Source organism: Ornithorhynchus anatinus, chromosome 6 (assembly GCF_004115215.2).
Source record: "Ornithorhynchus anatinus isolate Pmale09 chromosome 6, mOrnAna1.pri.v4, whole genome shotgun sequence".
NCBI classification, from domain to species: Eukaryota; Metazoa; Chordata; class Mammalia; order Monotremata; family Ornithorhynchidae; genus Ornithorhynchus; species Ornithorhynchus anatinus.
Genome location: NC_041733.1, coordinates 26,678,197 through 26,699,824, shown reverse-complemented (window position 1 = coordinate 26,699,824; position 21,628 = coordinate 26,678,197). Strand labels below are relative to the sequence as shown.

Genomic DNA, 21,628 nt, shown 5'->3' with positions numbered 1-21,628 from the left:
TTAATCTTAAGTGACTGTCAGTTGTGTCCATTTCATTGCTGCTGAATATAGATATACAGTTGGCAAATTGATACTTAAACAGGTCCCTGAAGACTTTTTAGTTGTGAAAAGTAATGAAGGTGAGACCCAGTTGACGTGTGATGGTCCATTTGTAGAAGGCTTACTTGGAGGAAGATAATAATTGGATGAGTAGAAAGATAACAATGGCTATGAATTTTAAAAATCTGTAACATCTCTCCTATGAATCAACATTTTATCATGTCAGGAGAGTTTGTGTAGGCCAATGAAGCTTAGAGCTATAATAATAATGACAATTTTTAAGTGCTTACTATGTGCCAAGCACTGTTCTAAACTGTGGGGGAGATACAAGGAAATCAGGTTGTCCCACGTGGGACTCACAATCTTAATCCCCATTTTACAGATGAGGTAACAGAAGCACAGAGAAATTGTGATTTATCCAAAGTCACACAGCTGATAAGTGGCAGAGCCAGGATTAGAACCCATGACTTCTGACTCCCAACTCCGCACTCTTTCCACTTTGCCACACTGCTTCTTATTGCCATTGAGAGTCTCCCACCAGGGTTATCCATATTGGAAAGGCCTAAGATGAAGCCAGACAAAGTTGATTCACCAGTGCTGGGCAGTAGTGGCATGGGAAAGAGTCAAAGATGGGTGATGAAGTGATCAAAATGTTGATCAAAGAGAACAGCAGACTTAAGTTTTTACTGCACGGAAGAAGGCAATGGTAAAGCCCTTCTGCATTCTTTTACTAAGAAAACTGTAGGTATATACATATTAGACTGCATAGAGAAGAACGAAGATAAGACGTTCTGGAAAAAATATGTCCAAAGAGTCCCTATGGAACAGAAACTACCCAATCGCTTTAGATAATGATGAACGCCTTTCATCCTCCTAACCACCATCATTCTTCCATCATGATAAGAAAAGAGAATCAATTAATCATATTTATTTAGTGCTTAATTCATGCACAGCACTGTACTAAGTGCTTGGAAGAGAACAATATAACAGAGTTGTAAACAAATTCCCTGACCACAAAGAGATTACAGTCTAGAGGGAGAGTATGGTGGATACTGGTTTGAAAGTTCTTAATAGAGAGAAGCAGCGTGGCTCAGTGGAAAGAGCACGGGCTTAGGAGTCAGAGGTCATGGGTTCGAATCCCGGCCCTGCCACTTGGAAGCTGTGTGACTGTGGGCAAGTCACTTAACTTCTCTGTGCCTCAGTTACCTCATCTGTAAAATGGGGATGAAGACTGTGAGCCCCACGTGGGACAACTTGATTACCCTGTATCTACCCCAGCGCTTAGAACAGTGCTCTGCACATAGCAAGCACTTAACAAATACCAACATCATTATTATTATTATTAATAGAAGGCCTCAGATTATAAATGCTATTGAGAAAGAAATGAAATAGTAGTACCTTTCCAGTTTTGCCCAGGAGAGGATTACCTTAACAGGAGCATGGCAGGAAGACTGAAGTGATAATGGAAAGAATAAGTTGAGGACAGAAAGGCACTAGCAGGGGAGCCGACAGAGAAAGGAATAGAATAGAGCAATAAAGTTGGTCTGCAGTGAGGACATTGTGCTAATGAGTCATTCTGCCACCATTTCCAAACAGTTATTAGAGGTTTGGTAGTCCCAATCTCTCTTCTCTCCATCTAACAACCTTATACTATAAATCTCTAAAGCTATAAAGGAGTGTTTCTGCTGTTGGAGAAAGTTCTTAGGGTTTCCACTACTTCTGCTTTGATGACTGTACCAGAGGAATCCACTTGAGGAAAGAAGTCAAAAACCTTTCATATCCCTTTCCAAGGAAACTCTTCTGGCTTCAGATTGTAGAGAGAAGTTAATTAGAAATATATGAAAACTTTAACTCAAGCCTCTGTCAAAGCAGGTGGAATGGTATCAGCTCAAGAGAATCACAGAAATTTTGACGCAGTTGTTTCTAGCAAAATATCAGAATGACGTATTAATTGTTCAGGTCTCTTATTACTTTTTACAAGTTGTTGCAGTCTACCAAGATTAAGATGATTTTAGGACCAAATGGAAAGGTATATGTAATAGTTTTGGTATTTGTTAAGCACTTACTATATGCCAAGCACTGTTCTAAGCACTGGGGGAGATACAAGGTAATCAGGTTGTCCCATGTGAGGCTCACAGTCTTCATCCCCATTTTACAGATGAGGTACTGAGGCACTGAGAAGTGAAGTGACTTGCCCAAAGTCGCACAGCTGACAGGTGGTGGAGCCAGGATTAGAAACCATGACCTCTGACTCCTAATAATAAAAATAATAATGTTGGTATTTGTTAAGCGCTTACTATGTGCAGAGCACTCTTCTAAGCACTGGGGTAGATACAGGGTAATCAGGTTGTCCCTGTATCTTGCTCACAGTCACACAGTTGACAAGTGGTGGAGCCGGGATTCAAACCCATGACCTCTGACTCCCAAGCCTGTCCTCTTTCCACTGAGCCATGCCGCATATCATATATTTATATATATATATTCATATATGAAATGAAAAGCATTATCATGAAGTGCTTTCACTTATAGCATACATATAGGACAATAATAGAAAACACACATAGATTTGGAACTACCCAGTTTTAGTATTTGCAGGATTAAGCTGCACAAAGTATGGCTCCATTCCCACACACCAGTTTTCTAATCCAATCACTGAAAGGATGCACACACAAGCAAGGAGAGTAGAGCAGACATTCTAAAGCCAGTGAAGCCCAGTCTCAAGCAACGTGATAGAACAACGGACTGTTGGAAGACAAACTCGGAGGCGATTCCAGCTTGACATACTGCTAGCCCTCTGAACACCAAGATGCAGTTGTGAAAACAATGACAGGCTCTGAAATTGGCAAACAAAACACCCCAGCAAGGAGCTCTCCTTGTGTGCAAAGGCTGTGTCCTGGTTTGCAAATTGTGTAGCAGCAATACCTGTATGCATAGATAGGCTTCTCCATGGATACCATTAATATCCTACTAAAGTCAGATATTTGGCCAGTTAACCACAAAGTTTGACTCCCCCTTTCCCCCTTCACCTCCCCTCAGCTAAGCCCCCTTTCCCTCTGCCCCCCCCCCACTTCCCCTCCCCTCAGCACTGTGCTCATTTGTATATATTTTTATTACCCTATATATTTTTATTACCCTATTTATTTTGTTAGAGGTGTCCATCCCCTTGATTCTATTTATCGTGATTATGTTGTCTTGTTTTTGTCCGTCTGTCTCCTGATTAGACTGTAAGGCCGTCATTGGGCAGGGATTGTCTCTATCTGTTGCCTCATTGTACATTCCAAGCGCTTAATACAGTGCTCTGCACATGGTAAGCGCTCAGTAAATACTGTTGAATGAGTTGATTAATTATGGTGACTTCCTATTGATATTTATACATGCAGCCCCCCAAAATCAACTTGTACTGATGGTCCCTTCCATACTGTTTGCATGCAAAGATTATCCCTTGCAGCTCTGATGCATTTGCTATCCACAGAGCTTTGGTGCTGGCCTCATTCTTTGCTACAACAATCATTCCTCTTCTAATTATTATATTCCTGGCTGACTTGTCTTTGGCTTCTGTCTCCCAGTTGTTCATGACAATTGAGGGACAGCGATACGACCCTTGCTGATGCTATTAATGCAAAGCAAGTTTACTAATATTATTCCCATTAATTTATTGAAAACATTCACACTGTTTTGACAAACTGTCACCTACTTTTCTGAACTCCTATCGTGCGGCTGCGTATTTGGGATCATTGTCTTTTGATGATGAAGCAAGAGCTCTCTGCTAGCATCATTAGCATCATTATGCCCCAATCATGACAAATAACAGTGGCAAGAGAAGAATCTATCAAAATCTGGATAAACTCATTATTGTGGCTCCAAGTTTGTCATGCTGTTCATTATGCTTGATTCAATGCACAGGGTAGGTAGCAGTGCTAAAATGAAGAAAATAACATAACATCACACCACATGATATTGGAAAATCAAAAAGCAATGACCTATATCTGCTCTATGAATGTGCCTTGCATAAATTGATAATCATCAGCATTATCACCTGCCTCCCCAAGATATCTAAAAACATCGTAAATGTACAGAAGCTCCAAACAGCAGTGCTTAGCACATAGTAAATGCTTAACAAATACCATCATTATTAACTCACAGATAATATTTTCCAACAATAGGGATTGAAAGATGTATCAATCACTGCAGCCATTCAAGGTGCCATTTTCTCTTCCAAGTTCTTAGTACACTCCTTGGCACCCAGTAGACACTCATTAAATCATGATAATTGATTGATTGATTGATTGATTGATCAATGGACTGGCTCATAAGCTCCAAACTTGAACTAACAATACAATATAGTGAAAAGTGACATTCACAGAACAATAATAATTGCGGTATTTGTTAAGCTCTTTCTTTGTGCAACGCACTGAGCTGAGCGATGGGCTAGATACAATGTAATTGGGCTGGACACAATCCCTGTTCTCAGTCCCAATCAAAGTAGGGTGGAGAACACGTATTGAACCCACATTTTACAGATGAAGAAACTGAGGCAAAGACTTGTCCAAGGTCACACAGCAGACCAGTGGAGGAGCTGGGATTGGAATTCAGATCCCCTGACTCGCAGGCCCATGCCCTTTCTACTAGCCCAAGTTGCTTCACAGTCAAAAAGGTAATTATGTCCAGAAGATAAGAACATTACAGGAGTAGAGGACAAAAACCTATAAAGCACAGAAAACCCACCAAAATAGGACGGCATGGATTTGGCTTCGGTTTCAGCTCTCTCATTCACCCCACACATCCAATCCGTCACCAACACCTGCCGGTCTCACCCTCACAGTATCGCCAAGATCCGCCCTTTCCTCTCCATCCAAACTGCTACCACGTTAGTATAATCACTCAGCCTATCCCGACTGGATAACTGTGTCAGCCTCCTATCTGATCTCCCTTCCTCCTGTCTCTCCCCCCTCCACTCTATTCTTCATTCTGCTGTCTAGATCATCTTCCTGTAGAAAAGCTCTGGGCCTGTCACTCCCTCCTCAAAAACCTCCAGTGGTTGCCTATCAATCTTCACACGAAACAAAAACTCCTCACTCTTGGCTTCAAAGCTCTCCATCACCCTGCCCCCTCCTACCTCACCTACCTTCTCTCTTTCTACTGCCCACCTCGTACACTCCGCTCCTCTGCCGCTCACTTCCTCACAGTCTTCCCCCTGTTCGCACCTGTCCCACCGTCGACCCCTGGCCCACGTCCTACCGCTGGCCTAGAATGCCCTCCCTCCTCACATCCGCCAAACTAATTCTCTTCCCCTCTTCAAAGCCCTGCTGAGAGCTCACCTCCTCCAGGAAGCCTTCCAAGACTGAGTCTCCCTTTCTCTCTGCTCCTCCTCCCCTCCTCTTCCCCCTGCCCCTCTGCTCTTCCCCCTTCCCCTCCCCTCAGCACTGTGCATATTTGTATATATTATCTATTACCCTACTTAATGAGGTATATATCTCCATAACTCTATCTTGATGATGTTGTTTTGTTTTGTTCTGTTTTGCTTTGCTGTCTCCCCTGTTAGACTGGGAGCCTGTCATTGGGCAGGGATTGTCTCTATCTGTTGCCGAATTGTACATTCCATTACAATCTATTACCCTACTTAATGAGGTATATATCTCCATAACTCTATCTTGATGATGTTGTTTTGTTTTGTTCTGTTTTGCTTTGCTGTCTCCCCTGTTAGACTGGGAGCCTGTCATTGGGCAGGGATTGTCTCTATCTGTTGCCGAATTGTACCTTCCATGTACAGTCCTCTGCACATAGTAAGCGCTCAATAAATGCTATTGAATGAATGAATGAATGAAACTATTACCCTATAGTAATGAAAAATGATAAGGCAACTGGATCTGCAGCAGAAATCCAAAAGCAGGGAGGTACTAATGCTCAGAAGTCTGCACAGTGTTTTAACATGTGGATTACTGAGGAATTGCCATGAGACTTCAGAGTTGTCACCCTGATTACTATCGTCTAGAGGGAGCATGCTTTATAAGGGCCAGACCACTGTCTTTACGCGTGCATAATGCAGAACTGTTTGTCCGTCATACATCAGCCTTTTTAACCACCTCTGCCTGCACAAACAGGATTTTACCATATGTGGCATCATCTGAAAAAATGAAGAACATATGCACCTCTGTGTCTGTCCACACCTTTAGGTTTATAACTATAGATCCCATTGCATCTATGAACAACGTAGGGAGATATACAGGCTCAGTAAGTCTCAGTGCATCCTTGAATGTTCTACCACCCAATAATGAAAATTCAAAAAAGCCAAATAACTATGAAAAAAAGAAACGTAATGCATTATATACAGAGGTAAAACTTGACTTTTTATCTCAAGATTACGATCAGATTTCCTGTCGGAAATTAAATGCTTGTAAATGCTATAAACTCTAAAATTACTTCTCCTAAATAATGTTGACCTAAACGTTTATTCTGTACACATTTTGTATCTCTTAAGCCTCATCGATTACTATCGTGGAACTTTTTTAATACTTGTCTTATGCTATAACCTATTTTAGGATTTATTAATTATTTTTATTTTTTAGCAAAAATTAAAATTGGAAATGTACAGTCCCTAGAATGTAAGCTTATTGTGGACAGTGAATGTGTTTACCAACTGTGTACTGTATTCTCCACAGCACTTAGTACAGTGTTTTTTTAATGGTTTTAAGAGTTTACTATGTGCCAGGAACTGTACTAAGAATTGGGGTAGATTCATATCCCACCTGGGCCTCAGAGTGTTAATCCCCATTTTATAGATGAAGTAACTGAGCCACAGAGAAGTTTAGTGACTTGTCCGTCACACAGTGGGCAAATGGCAGAGCCAGGATTAGAACCCAAGTCCTTCTGACTCCTAGGCCCATCCTTTACTATGCACACTGCTTCTCTGTGTGCTCTGCACACAGTAAGTGCTCAATAAATACTATTGATTGATAAATAGCAGTAATTGATAAAACATTTTCTGCAAACCTTTTTGTCAGGCTATTACAATATTAGATTTTATGGATTGATAATACCAATAAAAATGTTTTTGAATTTTCTTCCTAATTTATTCTATGGTAGGAGACTAATAGCAAATTTATCCTGAGTTTTCACTTCGAATAATACTCTTAAGGCAAGATGATGGTAATGAGTCATGAGACAAAATATAGCAGACATTTATTTTCTCTCCTCAATCTGCTAATTTGTATATTTATTTTCAAATCGCCTGCTGAGCATTCTCAATTGATTTCTTTCCTATGATCTATTAGTAAAGAAAATGTATGTTATTAACTTTCCATTCACATGCTGCAACCAACATATGCTAGCTCACATACTGTTAAATAGATGTGGCCAAGGACTTGCTTATTTTCAAAAGTTCAAAACTAGCATTCTAATCTGAGTGTTCTGTTTGACTTAATCCTTTCTGAGCCATGACAAATCCAATACTTGTATTGGGTCCAGCAAGTATGCATCCTAATTAATCTTGCAAGCCAAATTTTGAAGGGCTCGATTGCATACCTAGCATATTTGTGTAAATGACACCTTTCTGCATATCTGACTAGTCATTTGGCCCAAGTACAGCATAATGGTTCCAGTACAGAGTGGGATACAAACAAACAAAGCACGCTGGGTGTGAACGGATTGTTTTACCACCAAATATGGCCTTTCTTGGATCTACAATGTTTAATAAAAAGAATTTGATTTTATATTAATGAATTTTGTCTTATGGTCCAGGGTGACCTAAATGTTAAGAATCTGTTGTTGCTGCAGAATAGAAGAACACTGCCATATGCAACAGGCTGGAACTCACAATGAAAATAATTACTAGGTTCAAAATAATCAAAATGTCTAGACTTATCCCATCTTGTGTAGCGAGTTTAAATTAGTGTTTACCATTTCATTGGCATAAAGAATGTGTTTTGTGGCCATTTTAAGCAGAGGCCCATAATATCCTGAACTCACATATTCATTCATTCAATCATTTATTGAGCGCTTACTGTGTGCAGAGCACTGTACTAAGCACTTGCAAAGTACAATTCGGCAACAGATAGAGACAATCCCTACCCAACGACGGGCTCACGGTCATATCTTTCCTTAGACTTCATGGTAAAATACACACAATAATTGTAGAATTAAGTGCTTTCTGTGCTCAAAGAACAGTGCTAAAGTCTGGGGTAGATACAAACTAATATGTTTGGACACAGCCCCTTTCCTATACATGGTTTATAATTTGAAAGGTAGTGAGATATGAGGAGTGTTGTGGTCTGTTGGTTCTGGGAAGTGAAGGAGTTTCTTAAAGCCAGTGATCAGGAGTTTCTCCTTAATGGTTAGCAGAATGGGGAGACTTGTGCAGAGTAATGCATTATGGGATGCTATTAGTGGTTCTTTTCATGATGCTTCTAAACATTTATTGGTCAGAAGTAATGAAAAATAATAAAGCAGATAAAGCTAGCTATATGATTGGATTTAGGCACCCTTATTTGCCAGCAGATCAGGAAGAATGTAGAGGCACTTTTTGCTTTGGTTGTTTTTGTTTGATTTTAATGGTATTTGTTAAGTGCTATTATGTGCCACTCACTTACTATGTGCTAGGCATTGTACTAAACTCTGGGGTAAGTACAATATAATCAGGTTGGACACAGTCCATGCCCAACATGAGGCTGTCATAATCCTCATTATCCAGATGAAGTAACTGAGAAACAGAGAAGTTAAGTGACTTGCCAAAATTTACACAGCAAGCAAGTGGTGGAGCTGAGATTAGTTGGAATTGACTGGGATTAGGCTCCCAGGCCCATGTTCTTTCCACTAGATTACACTGCATGATGCATTCCATATTGTTTCATACCTAATAAAGTTTAGGCAACTGTGGGAGGACTGTGCTCCTTTGGAACCTTTTAATCTCTGATTCTCTTTGTGGTTTTTAGTGTCCTTCACTGTATTTTGCCCTGTAAAAATAGTGATGTGATTAGAGGCTTCAGACAGGGCTAACTTTACATGCATTCTGGTGGAGAGTGGAATAAATTTCTTTCCTAGTAACACTCTCTTTTAGTGTTTCGGCAACTATCTTTCTCTTATGCATGTAGAATCTTCCTGTCATATCTACAGATCACCTCAGTCCCTATAAATCTCTGAGTAACAGTAGGCTAGGATGTTTTATTTTGGGCACTGTCTTGTCTTTATGTTCAGTGAAGGTGATCGAAACATCATTAAGGCAAGTTTTGGGTTCCCACAGCCCAAAGAATTCCCTGTAGAGATCTGACATTGACCAGCACTATCAGGCTTTGGTCTTTCTCCTCTTCTGGTTTCCCTCCTTCCCTCACCCACCAAGTGCTTAATACAGCGCCCTGCACAAAATAAGCACTCAATAAATACCATTGATTGATTGATCCACCTGAGGTTTGCCTGGCTCCCCAAAGGTATGAATCAGGGGAGATCCCAAACCTACTTGGACCTTGTAATTTAACCAGGCAGCCTTGGGGCATTAGGAGGAGTTGAAGGGTAGCTATTATTTACTTCCTTTTGAGGAACTGGTGGTAGCGTTTATCTACTTTTCCTGGTCATTCCATATTTTGGGCTGGACCTGTTTTGGGCCATCCCTTGTCTCTTATTTCAATCTGTCCTGCTTGTCTCACCTAATTCCTCAGGCCTACCACTTTTATTCACTACAAGATTCTGAGGGAAAACTCTTAATTCAGCAGAACAAGAAAAACAGATTAGCAACAGAGCTCACAGTGCTGCAGTAGCTCTTCTCATTATAAAGGCTAAACCTAATTAAAAGTCTAACCGAAAAGCAGTAGCTTTTGACAGTTTCTGCTAGGGACAAGCTAAATGGCAGGTTGAAAACACATCATAGACTCTTCATTTTAACTCATGTCTTCAGATGCTTTTTCATGCCCTCGCTAGAAATTGGAACTCCAGTAGATCATCAAAAATCCTCAATTCTTGGAACAGATTAATGTTTTGGAGTTCTGAGGATTTTTGATTGTGTATTCCACAAATGGTGGACTGAATGTACCTTAGCCATACAGAGTATTTTATAATCTTAGTGCATGCTCTAGGTGGCCTAGGTGTGAACAGTCCATTAAAGCCAGGCATCATGGGTGCAAGTTGGTCAAACCTTCCCCCAATGCCAAATATATGTATTGTTATGCCTCTGGAACAGCAGGGGATTTGGGATATTTGTTAAATTTAGACATGCTTATTTTAGATCTGTGTGTGATTGTTATAAAACATATAGCTAGTCTCTGATTTCAAGGGCAACAGTGCTGATAGTAAGATTTTATCAGGGAGTGTGTGTGTGACCGATAAGACCAATGCATGACTGACACTATCTGTAAATACACGTCAGTCCCTAAAAGTAGTGAAATTCGGCTAGGTCTGTCAAGTCTCCAACATCATCTCCTCTTTTAAAATGGCAAGGGCCTAGACGACACCCGTCGGTCCCTATTGTATTAGATTTGGAAAATGCCTCCATCTGCGAACTCTGACCTTGGAAAATTGGCTTTTGGAAATTAGCACAGCAAATATATATCTGGTAGTTTTAAGGTGAATTTTAATTTTGTATTGTTTGTGTTTACAGAGGAAGAGTGATACTAATAATGTTAAATGTGGTATTTGTTAAGCGCTTACTATGTGCCGGGCACTGTACTGGGGTGGAAACAAGCAAATTGGGTTGGACACAGTCCCTTTCCCATGTGGGGCTCCCAGTCGCGATCCCCATTTTACAAATGAGGTAACTGAGGCCCAGAGAGGTGAAGTCACTTGCCCAAGGTCACCAGCAGATGAGTGGCGGAGCCAGGATTAGAACCTGTGACCTTCTGACTCCCAGGCCCGGGCTCTACCCATTACACCATTGCCAATCACACCTTTGTTGATCTGACCAAGTGCAGGATGTCATAGAATAAAGTTTTCCAGTTAGCCTTCCCATGCCATGCCCTCCATTCTGGCAGGGTCCTGGGTAGTCTGGTCCAGTTGGGCATACGATGCCAACTGCTGAGTATTATTTGCCAAACAGTTTGTCATGAGTCCAGCTGGCTGCTCCCACATAGGCCACCAACAGGCTGCTTCGCCAGGAACCCTGCTCTCCAGTGCTTTCAATTTTTTTTATGGTAATCATTAAGTGCTTTCTATGTGTCAAACATTTTTCTAAGTGCTGGGGTAGATACAAGTGAATTAGGTTTGCCCTTGCTGAATTGTTCCATTAACTACGAGGTATCTATAATCTTGTACCTATAGTGCATTGGGAATTTAGATGTGACTGGCTCTGCCATTTAAATGTAAAATGCTTGAGGGCAGGAGCCATGTCTGTTTCCTTCCATTTATGAACCCACGTGCCTTGCACAGAGTAGGCATTTAAATGCTGTTGATGGTGATGGTGTTGGCTGCATTTCAGCCCACCAAAGAGTGGCCATTTGGATAGCACACTGCAGTGTATTCTTCTCCCTTGTCCCTCTCACTGAAGGTGTGTTGTGCCTACAACTGATTAACAATGGACCTACTAGGATTCTGCTGTTCGTGATGTTTTCTTGCTATTTGTAAAGCTCGTATTAAGCATGGCACCTAGGTGGGATTGATGCAATTGTGCCTTTAAATTGGGAGTTGCTTCCTGTTATAGATCCAGATCTCAAAGCTATAAATAATAATGATAATAATGATGGCATTTACGCGCTTACTGTGTGCAAGGCATAAGTGCTTACTATGTGCAAAGCACTGAAGTTGGATATTCCAACTGTTCTGTAGATCTTCAATATACTTCTACTCTTGATGCCATGTTGAAGTCACAGTTTATCTATCAGCTGCCCAGAGGACATGCTAGTCTTCTTGATTTGGTTTTCTTCCTCTTTGCTTATTCTTGCATTACCAAACTCAGTGCAATTTGCTCCATCAGTAGGGTAGGGCTAAAAGGCATTAAGTTCATTAAGTTCATCTGGGGCCAAGAGGGTATTATTTTGTCATGTCCTCGTGAGTGGTTCTTTACTAACCCAGGAGACCTGCATATTTGATAGTTGACTAAATAGAGAAATGGTTCATTTAAATATTCATTTATTCTTTTTTTGTTATATAATGATGAACTCTGAAAGATATGGGGCCATTCACTTCTGAATCTTCTTTAGAAGGCAGAAATAATAAAAAAATGAAAATTTTAAATACGGAGAGATGATTGAAGTATACCAGAAAATATGTTTGAAAATAAGAACACAATGTAATGTATTGATTTTTTTTCAATGCCCTACCTACCTTAGGAAAAAGAATAACTTTCTGATTCTCATTTGGTTAGGATCAACACATTAAAATCCAGCAGTGACACACAATGGAAAAATTTGATGTCACTAGTTGAGTTAAGATTGAGTTAATCTCCCACAGAATCTTGGTTGCAATATTTTTCTTAGGACATCAAATAGAAGTTTCTTCTGCTGCAATAATTACTTTGTTTATGGAGACTGTTTTTTTCACCTTTTTACTGTATGCCCGTGGCATTTCTACTCTGAAATACTTCTAGAAATTAAGGCCTAACTTTGTATTTTTTACTAGATCCAATTAAAGATGATTTCAAAAGCTCTCCAGCTCCTATGGGAGGGTCAAAGTCTCATCTCTCTGAGCAGTCTTTCTAAGGTAGCCAAAAAAGGTTAATGCAGTATATGTCTAAGTGGCATGACTGAATGAGTGTGGTGGAGAAAAAACAACAGTAATACCAAGACTGCCACAACTGTGCCTTAAATGGTACAATCCTTCCCACTGAATTTAACCTTCAACTGTTTTCTAGCCCTCAGAGCTAGTCATTCTAGTCTAATTGAAGTATAGCTTTTCTCCTCATTGTCAGCAGGCAAGGGAATTGATATGAACGAGTTCATGCCTCTCTCTTGTTTTCTACCTGGTTGGTCCTGAAATGTCAAAGAATGACTGCTAGAGGTGACCCAAAAAGAGATCATAAAGGTGTATAGGAAGGCCATCCAGGACAGTTAGCGGTCAATTGTGATCTTAGACTCACTGTTAGCCCCACACTCTTTCTGAAGTTGGAACCACCTTGCTGACATACTCTAAATAAAGAGCAAAAAGAACAGAAGGCCTCCTATGTTCAGCACATTCAAAAGAAATAAGGGAGATAGGGAATATCCCAAGGCCCCAAGGATGCTCTTCAAAAGCCCTGGTAATCATGCTCGAAATTGGTTCCCAAACAAAATAATGGGCAAAAGACCATGTTTAATCATTATTTCACATGGAAAAAATACAAAAATGAATCAAATGGAGATTTGCAACTGTAGACCCAGTGATTAGACAAGAGATACGGAGAACATTTGACATGCGTTAGGAGCCGAACCGTCCCGGTGCATGGTCACTCTTAGCCTAAGACTTTTGTTTGGGAAAAGAATGGATTCACAAATCCCCAAAGTAAAATTTTGTTTTTCTAGCCTATTTTACTCCAGATGTTGGTTATGCAAAGAGAGAAAAAGTCACCTTATATAAGAGCAAAGCAGGGGCCGCTTTCCTTACAAGCCAACTACAGATCGCAGAAGGGCAACAAACATTGAGAAAGCAGCACAGAGAGAAAGAGGCTTTCCTCTGGGAAATCTCTTATGAAAACTAAGCTCTTCCTCAGGGGTTGATGTAGTTTTCTACCCTTGGAAGAGAACGCAAACTCCTTCTTGAAAGCCCCAGTGGCCTTTGCAAAATGTAGGTAAACCAGGCCCTTGGCTTCCAGGTTCATATATATATTATTTTTTTCTTTTCCTTCCCTATAATTCCCTTGCCAGACCTGATAAGAAAGTTCGAAAGCACACTGCTCTTACCTAACAGACTATTATCCAACCATCTAACATTCATGTTCATTCCTTGGTGATCTAATCTAGTGAAGTTTTATCAGCCTAATAGTAAGAAGTTCTTCATAACATCTAACTGAAATCTTTCATACTTTAAGTCCATTTACCTTGTTTAGTCTTTAGTACAGATAAAGAATGTCTTGTCAAAAATCTTCCCATTAACGGGCTTCACATACTTGATGAACAGCATTCTTTTCTCTGGGCTAAATAAATCCAATTTCTTGTTATCTACTGGTTCTATTTTACATCCTATTAAATGAATGCTTCCAGTTACTCTTTTCTATGCCATCAGATCTTCCATATCCTTCTTAAAATTTGAAGAGCAAAAACTGCTACACTATTCTAATAGGGATCTGAACAATGTAGAGAGAAGGGTTCTTTCCTGATTCCTGTCTAATAATATATCTCAGAATCATGTTGACTCTTTAAATAATGTTACTCCCCTAGGTTTTTTATACTGTTCATTTTCCTATTTAGTCCTTCATCATTCTTTAATTCTTTGGTTTGTGTCCTTAAGTGTATTTCCTTGCACTTGCCCTAGCACATTTTATCCTTTTTCTATAAAAACCACTTGTTTCATTTTTCTAGGTCACTTTGAATTATATTCTGTTGTTGCAAAGTGTTGGTAGTCCTCGCCAATTTGGTAACAACTGCTTTTTCTTGATTCTCTTATCCAGGTCATCAAGAAAGATATTAAATAAAGCTGATCCCTGAGGGGCACCACTTAATGCTTTGAATCCTCTTCTCTCCCCCCTACTCCAGCCACTGCCCTCTCATTCCAGGTTGATGACTACTCTCCTAGTGTCTCCCTCAAGGCAGCTAATCACAAACGTAACAGTTGAAGGTTAACATCATACTTACCCACTTGTCACTGAGCCTTAAAAATGTATAAAAAGGTAATATCTATGGTTTCCTCCTTTTCTGAATAGGAGGTAATTCATTGATATAGCAGACATTATTCCTGAAACTATTTTATGTGGTTGACTTCCTAGTTGCTTATGCTCTTCAAAGTGATGGGAATTCATTGATTATGCATCATGGTATCTTTCAGTCAGTCGATTGTATTTATTGAGCACTTACTGTGTGCAGAGCACTGTTCTAAGCACGTAGGAGAGTACAATAAAACAGATTCGTAGACACGTCCCCTGCCCACAACAAACTTGCAGCCTAGAGGGGAGACAGACATTAATATAAAAAATAAATTGTGGCTATGTACATAAGAGCTGCGGAGCTGAAGGACGGATTCATTCATTCATTCAATCGTATTTATTGAGCGCTTACTGTGTGCACAGCACTGTACCAAACACTTGGAAAGTACAGTTCAGCAAGAAAGACAGACAATCCCTGCCCACACCGGGCTTACAGTTTAAAAGGGGAGTAAAGGGAGCAAATCCAAGTGCAAGAGTGACACAGAAGGGAGTGGGAGAAGAGGAAATGAGGGCTTAGTTGGGGAAGGCATCTTGGAGGAGCTATATTTCAATAAGGCTAAAGGTGGGGAGAGTGACCACCTGTCGAATACTGAGGAAAGGTGTTACAGGCCTGAGGCAGAATACTGAGGAAAGGCAAAGATGACCCCACTTTGGAGACAATCTCAAAAATTCCCAAATTCACATAAAAATATTCATCTGTCTTCAACACTTCTTTTACTGAGCATTCCTTTGGTAATTAGCTTTTCTGATTTTCGAACCAGGTTTTGAAGAAAGACCTTTATTTACAGTCAATCACTGATAAATTACCAAATACCTATGTCTATTGGGGAAAGCACAACAGAAGCAAGATACACATTCATTACAACATTCAAGATGGAGATTTGATAGTATTTGCAAAGACAGTGATAGAAGAGAATTCATAGTGCAGTCCAGCAATACAACTTGCATTACAGGAACATTTCCCTTTATATTTAACATAAATCCATCCGTTTGTAAATAAGCCCATTTTCTCCTGTTCAGATTTCAGGGGAAAGCTTGGTGAGAAGAAGCACTTTGAATTCGCCATCTCGGCAATCATACATGTCTATCTTTGTGTGTGTAAATTTGCCTTCTCCAAGTCCCACTCCCACCCCTGTAATCCAGAGGTCACTGAACTTTAAATTGTGTTGGCTCTGGGCCATTGCTACTGAGAAAAAAGAGTTACTTGGCTAAAGATATGAAGTGACTAAATTCACAGATGTGATGAATATTATCAGTTTATTTCATGGTTGCGAAAAAACGAATTGCGAATGGATAATGAGCTTTTCATGAGAATTATAGGATTTTGCTTTCCTAGAGAAAGAATCAATCAGTGTGTAGGCTGCATAGCAATCAGAAATGGCATTAGTAAATTTTGCAGTCTAAGTATATAGAAAATGAGCAGAGAGCAGACATAGGGAAGACAGGTACACCATACTAATAGGCCCTAAGATCACCACTTTCATTCTAAAGTTGTCAGGATCTTTAAATCAAAAACTTCGTTAGAGAGGCATTTGTTAATGATGCCTAGCTCCCCAAAATAATATGAATAGAAAATCCTGTTTATAACCAGGGAATAGATGTATTATGTAATATTTCATAATACTAACTCTTTCTCTTCCAGGAAGAGCAACACGTCTTGACAAGGTTTTTAATTGCAATTTTCTGAGTTAGCTTAGCCTCCACTGATGACCTTAGTCCTACTATCTCAAAACGCTTTTCTTGCAAAGCTTGCAAGCATAAATTGTATGAAAAGGTAACTCTATACATAGCTTGACCTCACCCCATACTCCCTAAATGAATAGAGACCTCCGAGGCTAGCCGGATCTAGATTAAGCCTGTGGTGTCTCAACTGTGCTGCTTTCTTACACAGTCTTCCTCCATCAAAATTCACTCTTTCATGCCTTCCCCAGAAAACATAATAATAACTGTGGTTCTTGTTGAGTACTTATTATGTGCCAGGCACTGTACTAAGCACTGGGGATGATACAAGTGGACCTGGTTGGACACTGTCCCTGTCCCACATGGGGCTCACAGTCTCAATCCCCATTTTACAGATGAGGTAACTGAGACTCAGATAAATGAAGTGACTTCCCCAAGGTCACACAGCAGACGAGTGGCAGAGCCAGGATTCTAATCCATGTCCTTCTGATTCCCAGGCCCACACGCTATCCACTATGCCACGCTGCTGCATCTAGGCTTCTGTTTCTGAACATGTGGTTCCAGTGCCTTCCCATATTCCTCACATTCCCCATCCCCCCCCCCCAATGTTACCAGACCTAAGCATCCCGAAGCAGTGAAACTGAGGTAAGAACAGGAAATATTGTGGAGGAGAGAGAATAGTAGTGATAGAATTGGGTTGCTATTAAGCCAGAGTAGACTTCAGGGGTGATGGGTTCAGAATAGCCACCTTTGGTATTGGAAGTTAATTCACCTTTATGGACAGGGACTCTCATGTTTAGATATTATCAAATGTGATTATCTTGTTTTTATCCCAGTGCTTAGTTCAGTGTCTGACACATAGTAAGTGCTTTACAGAAACAACAATTCTTCTTATTATTAAAGGTTTCAGAGAAGTCTTTAATTTGTTGGAGTCGTAGATTAGCAAACAAATCGGGAGCTCCCATTTCTCTGCCTAAATGAGAATAATGGGCCCAGGTCCTACTCCAACTGTTTCAATTTGAATTTGACCCTCACCCTCTTATTTCTCTTGAATGGACTTAGAGGGGAAAAGAGGCAGGGAAATGAATGAAAAGGTTAAGGAGTGATTATCTTCTTAAAGGGTAGGAGATACTGTAATGACCTCATGCTTTCAGGTTTCAAATAAAGTTTGTCCCTTCTTTATCTGGTGATGCTGCTGTTGCTGCTGTTGCTGCTGTTGCTGTTTAGTAGTCTGAGCTGCTGGGTTTTTACTCAGCACAGTCACGTCTGTTTGGGTGTCTGACTCTCTCCAGAGATGGATCTTTAAGAGCATGTTCCCTCAGACTCTGCGCTGCTCATCTGTGACCTGCCAAAGGAGATTTTCGGGGAACCAGGGAGAAAAATATACCTGAATAACAGACACAACCCTCTCTAAAGCAGAAAAGTCTTAAACCTACTTCTCACTCCTTGTGTTTCACCTGAAATGAGGAGAGGGGAACTAATTAGGTCTTGTTTTTTTCTTTATTGTTATCATTACCTAAAATATCTGTGCTTTGTTCTTTCCAGGACTGGGGAAAAGGGATTGCAATATTGAAAAGGATCCTTGAGGCACCAGGCTATAGTACTCCCCCGACCTTAGTTCTAGTGATGTGGCTGGTAAAGATGTGCTGGGATCTGTAGTTTGAACTGAGCCTGGGAAGCACTGGAATCTCAGAAACAGGTGTGAAGAAGAGGACTGAGTGGCAGTGATGAGAAGAGTCCTTAATGGGCTACTGCTTGACTAGCTGATAGGAGTGGACGGATGTTGTTCTTCTTTTCCAGTGTATATTTGGCACCTCAGTCTGACCTCACTTGTGTTTTGGGCTTTAGGAAAGGAGGTTGGCTGTTCTATCTCTCTAGTGGAATGTACATGTCAGACACCACCATTCTCTAGCTGGCAGATGGGACTCTCTAGGAAAACCCTTGACCAAGCTAACACAGTTCCATGACAGGTTGGCACATTTTGCTCTACGGAATATTGTTCAGGCAAAGTGCTTCAAGATGTTATGGCAAATGTGTGCTTTTTCATGGCTAATGATTCATCCAAGAAGGGCTGGGGGGCGGTGAAGATTCATCACCCCGGAGTATGGAAAGCGCCTACAAGAAGCTCATGTTCGTTTTCTTTAAATTAAAAAAAAAACTTACGTAATAAAAGCCCGGTGTAGGCAGGGATTATCTTTCTTTATTGCTGATCTGTACTTTCCAAGTGCTTAGTACAGTGCTCTGCCCACAGTAGGTGCTCAATAAATACAACTGAATGAATGATTGAATGAATAATGATGGTATTTGTTAAGCGCTTACTATGTGCTTGTTCGGTTCGAATCCCTGCTCGGCCGCTTGTCAGCTGTGGGACTTTGGGCAAGTCACTTAACTTCTCGGTGCCTCAGTTCCCTCATCTGTAAAATGGGGATGAAGACTGTGAGCCTCACGTGGGACAACCTGATTCCCCTGTGTCTCCCCCAGCGCTTAGAACAGTGCTCGGCACATAGTAAGCGCTTAACAAATACCAACATTATTATTTAGTTGCCATTGTTTTTACAAGATGTTCTTCCCCTTGACTCTGTTTATTGCCATTGTTCTTGTCTGTCCGTCTCCCCCGATTAGACTGTAAGCCCATCAAACGGCAGGGACTGTCCCTATCTGTTGCTGACTTGTTCATTCCAAGCACTTAGTACAGTGCTCTGCACATAGTAAGCGCTCAATAAATACTATTGAATGAATGAATACCCACAATGAGCTTACAGTCTAGAGGGGGAGACAGACACTAATATAAATGATTTATAATATATAATTAAAGGATAAGTTCATAAGTACTGTGGGGTTGAATGTGGGACAAATATCAAATGTGCAGAGGTCACAGATCCAAATGCATAGATGACACAGAAGGGAAAGGAAGCTGGGGAAAAAAGGGTTTAATTGGGAAAGACCTCTTGGAGGAGATTTGACCTCAGTAAAGTTTTGAAGGTGAAGAGAGTGGTGGTGTGGCATATATGGGCGAGGAGGGAATTCCAGGCCAGGGGGAGGATGTGGAAAAGGGGTTGGGGTGAGAGAGGTGAGATCTGGGCACTGTGAGGAGGAGTGAAGTGTGTGGGCTGGGCTGTAGTAGGAGATGAGTGAGGTAAGGTAGGAGGGGGCAAACTGATTGAGTCCTTTAAAGCCAGTGCTCAGGAGTTTCTGTTTGATGTGGAGGTGGATGGGCAACCATTGGAGGTTCTTGAGTGGGGAGACATGGATTGAACTTTTTTTTAGAAAAATTATCCATGAAGCAGAGTGAAGTATGGACTCAAGTGGGGAAAGACAGGAGGCAGGGAGGTGAGTGAGGAGGCAGACGCAGTAGTCATGGTGGAATTGGATGAGGTCTTGGATTAGTGTGATAGCAGTTTGGATGGAGAGGTAAGGGTGGATTTTAGCGATGTAATGTAGTGAGAGATTGAATATGTGGGTTGAATGAGAGATGAGAAGAGGACAATGCCGAGGTTTTGATGTTTGTGAGATATCAGCTGTGTGACTTTGGGCAAGTCTTAACTTCTCTGTGTCTCAGTTACCTCATCTGTAAAGTGGGGATTGTGACCGTGAACCCCACGTGGGACACCCTGATTACCTTACATCTACCCCAGTGCTTAGAACAGTGCTTGGCACATAGTGCTTAACAAATACCACCACCATTATTATTATTATTATTATAGGGAAGATAGTGGTATTGTCTATAGTGATAGGAAAGACAGGGAGAGACTAGAGTTTGGGTGGGAAGAATAAAGATTTCTGTTTTGAACATGAGCCTGACTAGTTTTTTAGACTGTAAGCTCGTTTTGGGCAGGAGATGTGTCTACCAATTCTGTTTACATTGTACTCTTTCAAGCGTTTAGAACAGTGCTCTCCACACAGTAAGCACTCGGTAAATACTGTTGATTGGCTGAAAGTCCTCAGAGGTGATTTACTCATTTGCAGGGGCTAAAAAGGAGAGAGATGAAGTGTGCACCTATTGCCTACTTTAGCATATCGATTGAACCTGGAAAGAGGAGGAGGCAGTACTGGGAGTCAGAAGGGCCCAGAGGGATCCGGTGATGCCCATTTCAGCATGTAACAGGATTGCCGTGGATTCCCTAAACTGGCAGGATTCCTGTGTGAGGCCTGTCAGATCATACAGCCAGAAACCACTGTGGGTTCATGCTCAAAATCTGAACTTTGCTCTGATGTTTCCCAATATATTGGAGGGAGGGAGGGGATCCTCTCTCCCTCCAATAGATTGGGAAACATCAGAGCAATATCGATTGAGAGTTCATCAATCAGTCCTTGACTGTAATTGAGGAAAGCCAATCGTGCGTGTATGGCCGAGACAGAGAGAGATAGGGATGGGTGAAGGCGCAAAGATGTTTTCAACGAAAAAGTCTTGGGAAGATGGAAAGGAAACACGCCATTGCTTAGGGGGGCAGAAATGAAGAAGCATGATTAAATCCGCTGATTTAAAATCTCTCCTCAGTTCTGCAGGCTGTAGCTCGGGCCCCCTCGGAGCAATGGAGAAGGAAGGAGATTTGGGGTGATTGGGGTTAGAATGGGAAATGAGAAATCCGCCTAAACCACTGGGTGGCACCTCCGGGGGTGCTCGCGTGAGTGTGCATGTGTCCATGTGTGTGTGCATATATGTGTGTGCGCGCACTAGCTGCCGGTTCCGCTGCGGTGCAAGCTGCTGCTGCTGCGGCTGCTGCTGCTGCTACTACTGAGCCCGTCTGGGAGCTTTCTGCCTCCACAAGTGTCGCCATGCGAAATCCCAGCTCCAGCAGGGGGGACCGGTCCTTCGGGCTGCAGCTCCCGGGGGGATTCCGAGCTGACCGCTGAGGCTCCGGGAGGCAGCAGGAGCAGCTGCAGCAACAGAAGCAGCTGCAAGAGCAGGAGCAGCTGCAGCAGCAGCACTCCCTCCCTGTGCCTCCGGCTTTCCCTCTTTCCCCACCGAGCGGGAAAGGGATCCAGGAGCGCCGCCCCCCCCTTGCCAGGTGTTCTCCGAAGAGGGCTGTGCAAGCCCGGGGGACGGGGCGAGGGAGGCGGCCCCGGCGCAGACACCATGCCACCGGTTACCTGTTTGAGCCCCGTCGGAGACCCGCTCAGGCGCCAACTTCTCCCGACCGCCGCGGCGGGAAGTTGCGA

General features: G+C 41.7%; 1 protein-coding gene across 3 annotated transcripts in view; it reads left to right on the top strand.

Moving 5' to 3' along the window:
• Positions 1 to 21,628, top strand: part of FGF13 (fibroblast growth factor 13) — a 335,613-nt gene that overhangs the window by 235,102 nt on the left and 78,883 nt on the right. The gene's annotated exons all lie outside the window — the stretch shown is intronic.